This window comes from Rutidosis leptorrhynchoides, chromosome 2 (assembly GCF_046630445.1).
Source record: "Rutidosis leptorrhynchoides isolate AG116_Rl617_1_P2 chromosome 2, CSIRO_AGI_Rlap_v1, whole genome shotgun sequence".
NCBI lineage: Eukaryota > Viridiplantae > Streptophyta > Magnoliopsida > Asterales > Asteraceae > Rutidosis > Rutidosis leptorrhynchoides.
The window spans coordinates 343,596,481-343,611,981 of NC_092334.1; positions in this window are offsets into that span (position 1 = coordinate 343,596,481).

The following is a 15,501-nucleotide window of genomic DNA, read 5'->3' on the forward strand; positions in this document are numbered from 1 at the left end:
TCTTTTGTAAAACATTTGACGTTGGTAAAAACGTTACCTTTTCATGAATGCAAAACTTGTTTTAAAACAACATATAGTATTATACTGTGTAATGGACCTTTTGTTGATGATCCGTACATGATGGTTTTGTACGGGGCGTCACATATACACCTTAAATTTTTATTACATACAAAGAGTAATACTTAAATTGAATAATACGAAAATAGTTTTAAAGAGATACGTATCAAATGTTTTATTCTCAAATATATATTATCTAACAGTTTTTTATTTAATTTAATTGAATATTTTAAGAAAATATTTAAAATTTTGTGTCAATTTTTAAGCCGTGAGCAGTTGCTCATCTTCTATGGATAAAAATATGGTTATAACATAAATTATTAAGGAATATGAATATAAATATTACATGATCCAATGAATATCTGATGCACCTACCATCTATAGTCACAAGTACAACTCCTCCTTACTCTACTTAAGACTCTTTTTAATGGTGATGGGGTGATGAGGGTGATGGGGTTTTTGTGGAGTATAGTGCTGATGTGGCAAAGGTGATGGAGGTGATGGGGGTGATGGAGTTTGTAATGCTAGGCGTGATGGGGTGTGATGTGGGTTGTTGGTCCCACATTTAAATTTATTTTTCATTTTTGTTTGAGTTTATAATAATAATAATTATTATTATGTTATAAAATATCTAGATTGTGTTATAAAATATCTAGATTGGATGTTAATTTTATTATTATTATATTTCTTGCATAGTAATATTTTATACTATAAATAGACATGTATGGTAACCATTTAAGGTGCACCATTTCTCTTGAAATATCAATATCAATATTTCTTCTCTCCTTCTTCTCTCTTTTTCTCTCTTTGTTCTTATAACCATTAAAGGTAGTTATAAGCCTACTGAATTATAACACGTTATCAGCACGAAAAGCTTAGTGTAATTAAAAGATATCTCAAACGATCACGAATCACTAATCAAGGTATGAAATTATTAATAATTTTCAGACTCGAATATATCAAATTTTGGACTACTAACATTTATATTTATGTTATTTAAGTTATATATGGTCGGTTATACCACCTGAATTATATTTCTGTAATCTAACTTTTACTAACTTCACTAACATTTATATTTATGTTATTTAAGTTATATATGGTCGGTTATACCACCTGAATTATATTTCTGTAATCTAACTTTTACTAACTTCACTAACATTTATATTTATGTTATTTAAGTTATATATGGTCGGTTATACCACCTGAATTATATTTCTGTAATCTAACTTTTACTAACTTCACTAACATTTATATTTATGTTATTTAAGTTATATATGGTCGGTTATACCACCTGAATTATATTTTCTGTAATCTAACTCTTATTAACTTCACTAACATTTATATTTATGTTAATAAGACCTCATGATTGTACGCAACACGTCATTTGACAACACGGTACTTTATGTACGCAACACGTCATTTGACAACACGGTACCATGGGTCGAGATTAATTCCGATCAATACGAATACGATGGGGTCTTTATATGTTATCTAACATTTATGATTACTTATGCAATTAATCATTATTTATTTGATGCATACTAATGTTTATTCTTAAATTTATAATTCTAAAAGTTAAAATAAAAAAATAGTTTGTATTTTTATTAAAAGTAAATCTTAAAAGTTAAAATAAGAAAAAGTAGTTTGTACTTTTATTAAAAGTAAATCTTAAAAGTTAAAATACAAAAAGTAGTTTGTATTTTTATTAAAAGTAAATCTTAAAAGTTAAAATAAGAAAAAGTAGTTTTTATTTTTATTAAAAGTATATCTTAAAAGTTAAAGTAAGAAAAAAAAGGGGATGGTAAAATGGAATAGTTTTTTGTCAAAAATGAAGTATTGAAAATGAAGTGGTCTCCTTCTATAACTAAAAAAAAATATATATACTTTTATCAAATGAATTTTTTTGGCCGACAATTTCAAACACGAGTCCGTGTTTAGTTTATCAAGAATATCTCTTGCTTTGGTGAAAGGTCACGATCACGATATCAGGTGTTGTGAAAGAATTAAAAAATTGGTCAAGTGGCCTTTTAAAAACTAGAAAAAAAATTTAAACAAAAAGTTTTTTTTATATATTTATAATTTACGGGTAACGTAAAAAAAAGGAAGTTTTTTTTAAAAAAAAAAAACAAAGAAAGTGTTTAAATGAGTTTTACAGAAAGGGGGAAAGCAAAGTAAAAAAAAAACTTTTTTCCAAACAAAGGTAAATGAAATTAGGACTTAATACAAGAAAAAAGTAAACATCTCCTAGACGTGATAAAATCTATCAATGATAAGTATTAGACTTGATGAGCTAAATGTGAAAAAAATATTTCAACATGTCTTATGTTAATTTTCTAAAATAAGTTGTTATTATTATTCCGAGTTTAACACATATACATATGTTAATTAAAAACAACCTTTTTGTTCTTATGTAGTGTTGGGTTGCAATTTTGATTGTATGCCATAATTCCATCCAGTAGAGTGACAATAGAAAACTTTTGATGATAATCAATAAAAAACTTTTTTCCAAACTTGTCAAATGTTTTGTTAAAAACGTGACCGTTGAAAAAAAGAGGTTGAATAATAAAACTTAAAAAACAAATTATTTTTTTTAAGAGTGTGCATCAAAATGGCCCGTTTAATAATGGGGAGTAAAAATATAGTCAAATTGTTTCAACGAACAAGGGTTCAATTGGATGTCTCTTAAAAAAAATCCGCGAGTACGGGTGATGGATCCAATGGATCCGCATCCACGACCCGCGGGTGCTATCCCTAATTGTGACAAGTACAAATCAACTAAAAGTCTAAAAAATAAATGCTCTTATAGGGACCAAATGTTCACAATAATTGCCTAAGCTAGATATGAAACAAATAGTTCATAAAAAAAAGAAAAAAAAAAGGTCGTTGTGCGTTTTCGGGATGATAGCCGAAATACACTTACAAAAGTAGGTCAGCCGTCAATTCTTTATGGCCATATCAACGTAGATCAATAAAATCATTTATGGTTTTGATAAAAGATTAATTAAAAATTAATTGTTTTTTTGGTCTTGGATTCTCGGTAACAAAAGCAAAGGTTGTTTTTGGTTGCCACAACAAACAAGACAGAGGTTGTTGACTTTTGTTGTTAAACATGGCACAAGTGAACAATAACAATAGATTATTGTTTTTGAAAAGAATAATGATGCGTTAATTTTATTGTATAAAATAAAATTAAAGAAAATGGTTTTCATTGATGACTATGAACAAACGCAAACAAAGTGTTTGTGGTATTTGATGATTAAAAAAAAAGTGCATCTAAAGCTTCTACTGAAAATAATATGCATCTAAAGCTTCTACTGAAAATTAATGTGCAAGGTACAACGTATAACTATATGGTCAAATTCATTTGAGCCTTCGGAGTCACAAGTATATGATGTATATATATATTACTCAATTAACAAAATAGTAAATCTAAATTAATTCATATGAATAGTAAAACGAAATTAATTAATTTACTATTCACATAAAAAAGCGCATATGATAAAAAGCGCATCGCATATGATAAGCGCATATGATAAAAAGCGAATATGATGAAAAGCACAACGCATATGATGAAAATCGCATATGATTAAAAGCGCATATGGTGAAAAACACAGCGCATATGATTAAAAGCGTATATGGTGAAAAGGATATATGATAAAAAAAAACACATATGGTGATTTATAAAAAAAAAAAAAAAAAAAATACATATGGTGATTAATGGAAAGCACATATGGTGATTAATGAAAAGTATATTGTGAAAAAGAATCACAAATGTTTCTTGAAAGAATTCAAGGTAAGATATATGAACCAATTCATCCATCATGTGAACCATTTTGATATTTCATGGTTCTAATAGACGCATCTAGCGGATGGTCTCATATTTGTATGTTATCAAGCCGTAATATGGCATTTGCAAAGTTTCTTGCACAAATTATTAAATTGAGAACACATTATTCTGATTACACCATTAAAAGGATGAGACTTGATAATGCTGGTAAGTTAACATCTCAAGCATTTAATGATCATTATATATCTACAGGGATTGTTGTTGAACATCCAGTTGCTCATGTGCATACACAAAATTGGTTTAGCTGAATCAATAGATAAACGCTTACAGCTAATAACTAGACAATTGATAATGAGTACAAATCTCTCAATATTTATATGTGGACATGTAAATTTACATGCTGCGACATTAATTCGCATTATACCATGTGGAAGTCGTAAATATTTTCACTTAATACTTGATTTTGGCCAAGAGCCAAATATTTTCTACCTTAAAACATTGGTTGTGCAGTGTATGTTCCAATTGTATCACCACAACACAATAAAATGGTTCTTCAAAGAAAGATGATAATATATTTTAGATATAAAACATCTTCAATCATAAGATATATTGAACCCATGATGGGTGATGTTTTTACAGCACGTTTTGCTGATTGTCATTTTAATAAAACATTGTTCCCTAGATTAGGGGGAGAAATAAAAATAAAAAATAAAATGATGCTTCATGATGTGAACATCAATTAAGGTATATTGAACTCGCACAAAAGAATGTGAAACGAAAGTTCAAAAATAATGCATATGCAAGAACTTGTAAATTAATTACTTTATGCATTTACAGATATAAAAAAGTGACTAAATCATATATACCAGCGATAAATGCTCCAGCTCGAACTGAAATTCCAAAAGCTGGCAATAATGTCACTGTTGAGTCTTTGCCATGCATCAAACGTGGAAGATCAATTGGTTCCGAAGATAAAAATCCTCGAAAAAGAAAATCAGCTGATAATGAGGTAAGAGAAAGTGTTCAAGAAGAACCACAAATCAATATTCCTTCTGCAGAGGATATTGATAAATGTAAATACTAAAATTGCGATAAATTATGCAATATTATGGAACCGAAATGAAACTAAAATCTCTATGAGATATTTTCATATAATGTTACAATGACATCATGAATAAAGATGATGATCTGGAACTAAAATCTGTCATTGAATATACAAAATGGACATGATTGAGCTCAATGGAAAGGAGCAATAAGAGCTGAATTAGAATCGCTCGATAAAAGAAAAGTTTTCGGATCAATCGTTATCACTTTTAAAGATGTGAAACGTATGGGATACAAATGAATTTTTATCCGAAAAGAAATGTGCAAATGAAGTTACAAGGCAAAACTAGACTTGTAACTCAATATTTCCCACAAAGACCAGAAATGAATTAGGAGGAAAAATTATCCTCCTGTAATGGATACAATTACTTATTAGATACTTAATCAACCTGGTAGTTATTTAAATGCATCTCATGAATGTTGTTACTACTTATCTGTATGGATCACTTAATAGTGATATATATGAATATACCTAAAGGGTTAAGGTATCATAAGCATCTAATGTAAAACCCAAGGGAATATATTCCATTAAATCACAAAGATTTCTAAGTGGGTTTATACAAACGGGACGTATGTGGTATAACCGATTAAATGACTACTTGATAAAAAAAAGGGTATAAATATAAACTTATTTTGCACGTATGTTTTATAAAAACAATGTTCGGATATGAGATCGTAGTTGTTTATGTCAATGTTCTTAACATCATATGAACAAATAAAGAGATCTATGAAATCATTCAACTTCTAAAGAATTATTTTGAAATGAAAGATCTTGAAAAAACCAAGTATTACCTTGGATTGCAAATTGAGCATATGCCTAATGGTTTACTTGTACATCAAACAACTTATACCGAAAAGATTTTAAAACATTTTTTTTAAAGACAAACTCATTGTTGTTAGATCACTCAATATTGACACTGATCTATTTCATCCCTGCGAAGATCATGAAAATTTTAACAGATCAGAAGTTCTATATTTTAGTGCAATTGAGGTTCTTATGTATCTTATAGATTATACAAGATCTGACATTTCTTTTGCAGTTAATTTGTTGACAAGGTTCAGCTCAGTCCCTACCAAAAGACATTGGAATGGGATCAAACAAATAGTTTGATACCTTCGGGGAACTACTGATTTATAATTATTTTATTCTAACAACTCGAAACAAGATTTGTTTGGTTATACAGATGCAGATTATTTATCCGATCTACATAAAGCTAAATCTCAAACTGGATATGTATTCCTAAATGGAGGCACCGCAATATCATGACGTTCTCAAAACAAACACTTGTTGCAACATCATCAAATCATGCCGAAGTGATTGCATTACATGAAGCTACTCGGGAATGATTTTAGTTAAGATCAATGATACAAATCATTATTGATTCTTGTGGACTAGAACGCTATAAAAGTGTAACAACTATCTATGAAGATAATACAGCTTACATAATACAAATGAAAGAAGAGTATCAAAAATGACAGAACAAAACATAAATGCTGACGAGGCGCTAAAGCTATAAACGGTCTTAACGGTCATAAGTTTGATGGAAAAGAATGGTATATTGGTAAGGCTCAGAAAAAGACTGAAAGGGAATAGGAACTGAAACAACGGTTTGAACAAACCATGAAGGAGACTGTAGACAAATCACGAGGGCCAAACTTGTACATAAAAGATTTAGATGATACAGTTTCAGATGAAAACCTCAGATTTTTCTCATATACTCAAGATATCGTAAAAGACAACCAGATTAAAATGAGATACGTTCAATCAACAACTCTGCTGATCTTTATACCAAAGCACTGCTAACTGCTATTTTCAGAACACACGTTCATAATATTGGCATGAGGCATGTTCAGAAGATGTAACAACTCAGGCGTTGCCTACTTGAGGGGGAGTCAACTTTATGCTGCACTCTTTTTCCCTTAGCTAAAGTTTTATCCCAATGAGTTTTCTTTAGCAAGGTTTTTAACGAGGCAGTACTAGTTATTCTCTAATAAAATTGTCATCCAAGGGGGAGTGTTATAAAATATCTAGATTGTGTTATAAAATATCTAGATTGGATGTTAATTTTATTATTATTATATTTCTTGCATAGTAATATTTTATACTATAAATAGACATGTATGATAACCATTTAAGGTGCACCATTTCTCTTGAAATATCAATATCAATATTTCTTCTCTCATTCTTCTCTCTTTTTCTCTCTTTGTTCTTATAACCATTAAAGGTAGTTATAAGCCTACTGAATTATAACATATTAGTATTATTATTAATATTAATTTTGTAATTTATATAATCATATGTTATTTATTAAATACAAAGAAGTTTAAAATTTAATTTTAAATAGTGTAATACTTTAGGGACTATAACTTAAATAATGCATTGTAAGCTATATAAAACATCAGGGACTAAAATTGATTTTTTAATAAATTATCATCTGCATCATCTTCTATCTTCTTCTTCATTAAATCCCCATTTATTTCTTCAACTTCTTCCATCTTCAATAAACTTCACATACAAATTACCAATTAATTTATAAAATCAAAAAGAAAATGAAATCAAAGTAATATAACCGTTTGATTTACACATGACATCATCTCATTCGTTACCACCACCATCACCCTGCAAGCTTTCTCTGTGATGGAACCATCGCGCCATCATCATCTTTCCTTCATCACGCCGCGTTAATGGCGCTATGGGGCGCGATGGGTGGAATTTTCAGGCAATCACGTTGCGTTAAAGAGTCTAAGTTTCATCCACAACACTTTCTAAATGGACTGATTTGAAGCATGTTTTTGAAGCCACGTGTTAAAATGAAATAAGTTTATGGATTAAAATATACTCTTGTCCCATAAGAATAGTACTCGGACAAAAAAAAATAATTTAATAAAATATCATAAAAGTACTCTATTTTCTGTTTACTTTCCAGTTTTACTCTTACATTTTCTTTCTCCTTTAATCCTATCAACATACATTAAGGATATAATAGAAATTATGTTTCTTATTCGTTTTTATTTATAAAAATGAACAATTAATTTGAAAAATCGAAGTTGTGATGTGGTCCAGCGGTTGGTGGCATGCTCCTTTAGGGGAGGTCAGGAGTTCGACCCCTGTTGGCTACATATTAAAAACACAATTTTATCCCTGCCATGAAGTATCCACCCATGGCACCTTTCCCATATCGTTTGGAGAGTAAAGGGGAGGGGGGTTTTACTTGGCCGTGCCCTTGGATCGGTTTCAAGGTTTCCTCCCGGGTAGCGATGGGGGCGGGGTTATTATCGCTGCATTGGCATAGTCAAAACGGGAGATGATCGCAACGGGTGGTTTAGTCCACCTCAGGTGATTCCAATCGCTGTTAAAAAAAAAAAATTGTAAAATCCTAAAATAGAATATAGTGTACTAATAACATCTGAAGTAGTAAGTTGTAAAATTATCAACGGAGTTGAGAGAATATAAGTGGTCCATCAGTAGTTGGATTAAAGGTGCAAAATATTGCGAAATGAAAGGTGGGATGGTGAAGGAGTAAATGCTTTGGTCCTTTTACTGACTACTGGGTCCCACAAAACACGAATATTTTACGTTTCCTCTAAGTGGGCCCCACGATATATTTATGGGTTGACCCGAGTTTCTCATTATCTGATTTTGAACCCGTTGAGTAAGTGTGAATCCAAACCCAAAGCTAAACTTTGTCAAAGTCAAACCGTGTTAACCTTTGCCACAAATACCGTATGGGTTTGTAGCACATTCTTAAGGTAGTTTAAGAATGTTTAAATATATATTTTTATAAATTCAAGCTATTAGTATTGTTTGATAAAAGTAATTCAAAAGTTTATGAAAAGTATAAACTAAGAAAAAATAAGTGATTTGAAGTAATATAAAAAAAAAAAAAACTCGAAGTTAAAAAAAACAAAAAAAAACTAAAGGTTTATTAAAAAAAATAAAATTATGTCATTATTCCTTATTCATTACATATCATTAAAATTATATTTTAACGTCATTTTTTACATAAATAAGCTTCAACTAATTTACTAAACACTCATAAAATATAAACTCCAACATCTAGGTGTCAGCTAGTTACATCTATAGATGAAAATAGATCGGATATGGATTGAATGAACTTATACCCATATCTACATCTATATTTATTTAATTTTTAAAATCAAATTCTCTATCCATTTAGATATTATTCATCCACCTATATCCATATCTATTGGATTATATGCGTTAATCGATATCCATTCAATGTTAAAGATTTTTTTATTTTAAATAGAAATGATCTCATCAAAGTGCTTTTAACCAATAAAAATATAACATAAATATATTTACTTTATAAATAAAAAAACGTGTAATCCTTTTCATCAATTGAGCAACGTATGTATGATTTAACTTATGTTACGTGTAATAGTTTAATACTTTACAAATTATAATGTGTATAAGGATATGTACCTTTTAATTAATGTTACATGTTGTAGTTTATTATATTAATAGTTAATAACATGCAAAATATCTATGTATGTTTTTTTCACAATCTTATTATTATATATTATATATGCATAATGATATGTATATGTATATTGATATATTTTAATAATTATGTATATATTTATATGTATGCATGTATTGCGGGTGGTGAATGGTTATATCTATTGATGATAAATTGTTATTTATATCCGATCTACTAATTTTTTACATTATTCGTATCCATATATATATATATATATATATATATATATATACACACACACACACGTTTATCATCCATTTATATCATATTCAAAACCATTTTAATTGATCGGATCGAACGAATATCCGATGGATCAGACATCTATTGTCATCTCTAGTCACATCTAAACACACCGAACATATTAACGATATTACTTTTTTTGTTTCACTTTTATAAAACAGTTTAACTGAAAACTGAATTCAATTAATCACACACACACACACACACACACATATATATAAATATATACATATATATATATACATATATGTATATAGTGGTAGGATCAAGGGGAAGTAACCAATCGGGGAGAAGCGGGGAGAAGCAATTTTTTTCATTTTTTGAAAAAACTTTGTTCACGAACATTATAGATTGGATGAAAATATGAAAATTTAATAAAGACACTTTGTGATAAATGTTTTTATTTTGGCGAGAAAACGCTCGAAGAATTAATATATAACAATTATCGTGTTTTTCGAGCGTATGTTGAGGTTTTAAATATTAGAGTTTAGATATTAGGGTTTATTAGGGTTTAGATATTAGTGAAGTAGGACAGCGAAAGGCTTTTGATTCACAATCACGTTGTGAATAGGAGAACTGTTAAAACAGATCACCTAGGGTTTTCTTGATTTCAAGAACAAGAAGATTAAAGAAACAAGTTCTTTTATTGATAATAAAATTCAGAATAAGTTGATAAAAGCTAAACAATAGAGCCTTATTTATAATAGACTAATCCTACATAAACCCTAATTAACTTTCCTAATCAATAAACAAAGTTTCCTAATTTAAATTATTCCACCAGATTAGTTACTTGGTCCTCAAGTAAGTCCTTTACTCGTTCCTAAATTTTCATCCCACATCATTCTCCCATGCTTGAAAAGGACTCGTCCACGAGTTCTTGGTGTTAGATCCGGGGGAATAGTAGTCGCACAAATCTCCTTTTTCTTCTTCTCATGCATGCATACCATAATCTTCTTTGCTTTGTCTTCGATCAAAGTAGGGCATATAGTAAACTTTTTACCATCTTTACAGAAGGTGTAGGTGTTCTCCTTTCCATTGTGTACGATACCTAGATCAAATTGCCAAGGTCATCCTAGCAATACATGGCAAGCATCCATATCTACAATATCGAAAACAAGTTTGTCTTTGTACTTGCCCATAGAGATCGGAACTTCACATTGTTCGGTTATCTCTACTTCTCCAACAGCTTTAATCCAACCAATCTTGCACGGTGTCGGATGCTTTCGAGGTGCCAACTTAAGTCGTGTGACAATATCTCGTGAGATGATGTTGTCACTACTCCCACCATCAATGACGACATCAACAATACCTTTATTAATTTTGCATCTACTTCAAAAGATATTATGACGTTGAGTGTCTTCGTTCGTTTTAGGAGAAGCGAGCACTAATTTACGTACGACATATGAGTACCCTTCATAATGATCTTCTTCCTCATTCAGAACATCATCAGGACCATTAAAAATTTCTTCATCGTCGTGTTCAACATCATTGATGTCATCTCGGTTAAGCATGTTAACAACTTTCGTTGATCTACATTGACTTAAAGTGTGACCTGTTCCTTGGCATTTATAACAGCGGTTCCCAACGGGTCGGGCATACGGGTTGGCTAAGGTTTTCTTGTTTCCCTCTGTGGAAGTACTAATAGTTGGAGCTTTATTCTTATCACCTTCGGGGGCTGTTATTTTTAATGAGTTGGTATCACCTCCAGAGTTATTCTTTTGATATGATATCTTATTCGAGTATGTAGTGTTGCTATAAGAGTCACTCTGTTTCCCTTGTTTGGTGTTGTTTTCTCTGCTTTTAAAGCCAATCTGATAGCCTCATCAATTGTCCATGTGGTCTGAAGAGAGAAAATTTCTCGGATCTTAACTCGTAGACCGTTATTAAAACGAGCCACTTGTTGCGAATCAAATTCGTTCAAATTATTTTGAGAAGCTAATCTCAGAAATTCTTCTGAGTATTTGGTGACGCCTCAAGAATATTGTTTGCAATTATGATAACTAGCATTAAGTGTCTGTTAATAATCAACCCGGAAGAAAACGCACAAACATCAATTTTTTCATCTTCCGCCAAGTGTAAGCGGTTGTTTTCGTTGGTAACGATGACCCATTTGAAGGTTGTCCCACCATGATAAGGTTGCGCCTTTAAGCTTATAAGCAACATATTTGACTTGAGTCTCTTCTTTAATATCCATAAGCTCAAAGTATTTTTCAGTTTCGGAAACCCAATCAAGGAAACCTTCGATGTCTAGTGACCCGGAGAAAGTTGAGATGTCAGCTCTAATCTTGGGTAATCGATCTCCATGTCGATTTGAGTTATCAACAACCACTTCTTCCTCCTCACTTGATGAAGAGTCATTGATATTATCAACTCCAATATAATGACGACTTTGTGGTTGTCTTTCTTGGTTCCTGGGTTGAATATTAAGGTTCGCGATTGCTTCAATAACTCGAGTATTTTGTTCAGCTTGTTGTTGTGCTTGTTGTTGCAACATTAGTTGAATACCTCGTAGGGCTTCGAGTAGTCCGGTGCTGTCAGCCATTAATGAAGAGTAGTTGGCTAAGATCAGTAAATAACCAAAAGAAGACGAGTAGCAGTAGCAGAATAAGCCGAATAACTTAATAGAACAGTAACTTCTCTTCTTTGTTTTCGATTTTTTTTCTAAAACAGAAGGAAAAAAATTAAAACTCGATGAACTAAACCTTGATGAACAGTGCCGCCGATGAACAGTGCTACTGGATGAACAGTAAATTTTGTTTTCAGAATAATAGAAACTGATTGGTGTTAAATCTGGGCTAAACCCTGATTTATGATTTTCGATAGAATTGATTCAAGATATCAATTTGGGAGAAACCCAGATTGATCGAACATGAATCTATTGCTAGTCGGATACCACCTGAAGTAGGACAGCGGAAGGCTTTTGATTCAAAATCACGTTGTGAACAGGAGAACTGTTAGAACAGATCACTTAGGGTTTTCTTGATTTCAAGAACAAGAAGAATAAAGAAACAAGTTCTTTTATTGATAAAAAAATTCAGAATAAGTTGATTGAAACTAAACAATAGAGCCTTATTTATGATAGACTAATCCTACAAAAACCCTAATTAACTTTCCTAATCAATAAACAAAGTTTCCTAATTTAAATTATTCCACCAGATTAGTTACTTGGTCCTCAAGTAGGTCCTTTACTTGTTCCTAAAGTTTCATCCTACATCAATTAGCGTTAAGAAATTTAGGGTTTAGGTTTTAGATTTAGGGTTTAGATTTAGAATTTAGATTGAGTTTTTAACACGAACGGTTTGCAGTTTAGGGTTTAGGATTAGTCCCTAAACCCAAAACCCAAAACCTAAACCCTAAACCCTAAACCCTAAACCCTAAATCGAGCTAAATTTTTACTTCACAAAACATGAAAAACAAATGTTAACATTCTTCACGATCAATATTATCTTGAATGTTATGTTAGTCGATCGTTTTCCCGCCTAAATAATAGCATTCATCACGAAGTGTCATTTTTAAATGTTCATATTTTTGTGTGATCTTGATGCCTGAAGAAAAATTCCAATGAAACGGAAAAAATTAAAATTTTGCTTCCCCCCGATTGGTTACTTCCACATTGATCCTGCCTGTGATTAATTGAATTCAGTTTTCAGTTAAACAGTTTTTGAAAACTAAAACAAAAAAAAAAAAATATATATATATATATATATATATATATATATATATATATATATATATATATATATATATAGGGTCATAATCAAGAGGGAAACCCTAATAGCTAAATCCTAATTTCTAACCTCCTAATTTCTAAACCCTAATTTCTAACTCCTTAAAAAAAACTCAGAATCAAAACATTCAATGCATTGAATGCTTTCATTTTTTTCTCCGAGCGTTTTACCACCAAAATAATAACATTAATCACAAAGTGTCTTTTTTAAATGTTCATATGTTCATGTGATCTTGATGCCTGAAGAAAAAATTTAAAAAAAACAAAAAAAATTACTTCCCCCCAAAAAAGTGCTTCCCCTTGAATATATATATATATATATATATATATATATATATATATATATATATATATATATATATATATATATATATATAGGGTCATAATCAAGAGAGAAGCACTTTTTTGGGGAGAAGTAGGGGGAAGTAAATTTTTTTTCATTTTTTTCGAATTTTTTTTTCAGGCATGAAGTTTAGGTGAAAATATGAACATTTAAAAAAGACACTCTGTGACGAATATTATTATTTTGACGGTAAAACGCTCGAAAAAAATGAAAACATTCAATGCATTGAATGTTTTGATTCTGAGTTTATTTGCATCGTTTTGTTTTCATCTTGTGTGAGGTGTTTTTTTGAAATCTAGCCCGATTTAGAGTTTAGGGTTTAGGGTTTAGTGTTTTGGGTTTAGTCCCTAAACCCACAACCAAAAACCATAAACCCTAAACCCTAAACTCTAAACCGTGCGTGTTAAAATATTCAATCTAAATCCTAATTTCTAAACCCTAAACCCTAATTTCTTAACCCAAAACCCTAATTTCTAAACCTTAATAGCTAAATCCTAATTTTTAACCCCCTAATTTCTAAACCTTGATTTCTAACTCCTTAAAAAAAACACAGAATCAAAACATTCAATGCATTGAATGTTTTTATTTTTTTTCTTCGAGTGTTTTACCGCCAAAATAATAACATTCATCACAAAGAGTCTTTTTTAAATATTCATATGTTCATGTGATCTTGATGCCTGAAAAAAAATTCGAAAAAAACGAAAAAATATTACTTCCCCCCAAAAAAGTGCTTCCAATTTATATAATTTATTAAAATAAATAGTAAATATATCTTATCATTTAAAATTGGAGATCTAGGGTGTGTTTGGCAGCGCTGCTTCCTGTAGCTTATGAGAACTTAAGCTTATTTTTTTTAATAAGCTTAAGCTAGTAGCATCTTGAATTACATAATTTTCAGAGCTTATGAAAATATAAGCTCTAAAAAAAAGTTAGTTGAACCATCTTATAAAAATAAGCTCCTAGGCTTCGTTGCTTATGAAGCTTGAAATTACATATTTAACCCTTATATAATTATCTATCATATAACTTGTTGTCCATTTTAGTTAATTTACAACAATAAGCTTTAACTACTTTTTACTAAACACTTATTAAAAAATAAGTTCCAGCTTTCAGCTTCGAAAATAAGCTCAAAGTACTAGCTTCAATCATAAACTCAAGCACAAACTATAAGCTCTAGCTCTAATAGTAACACCAAACACACCCCAGAATCTATGCTAAAATGTTGATTTTATTGTGATATAAGGGATATGGTGATGTATGTTTACAAACATTTAAAATGGACTTAAAACAACACGTACAAAAAATCATGCACACTATTTGGTAACTCATTTTATTAAAGCAAAATGAAATTCTTATTAATAATATACATGCGATTTGAGCATAGAGCATAGCATATAATCAAATAAATAGAAACTACAACACGCTTAGGAACAAGGCAGACCTGAGTCGATAGGAGTTGTTTAGCCATGGTGATGATACGCATAATGATCCGTCTCAAAAAGACACTATTAACAGCATTCTGGCTAGCATGTACCCGGCGTGAGCCACCACGGGCAGGCAACACCTTCCCGACCTCACCTTAGTAACTTGATCAGAAGGTTACTCATACACACACCCGGGAGACTCCATACCGGACAAAGGCTAGCCGGAACGCCACACAATGCCATCATGAAGAAATGAACATGTGTAACACCCCGTCAAAAATCCCTTGAACGGAATGTTAACGCTGGTCCCAGTGCTT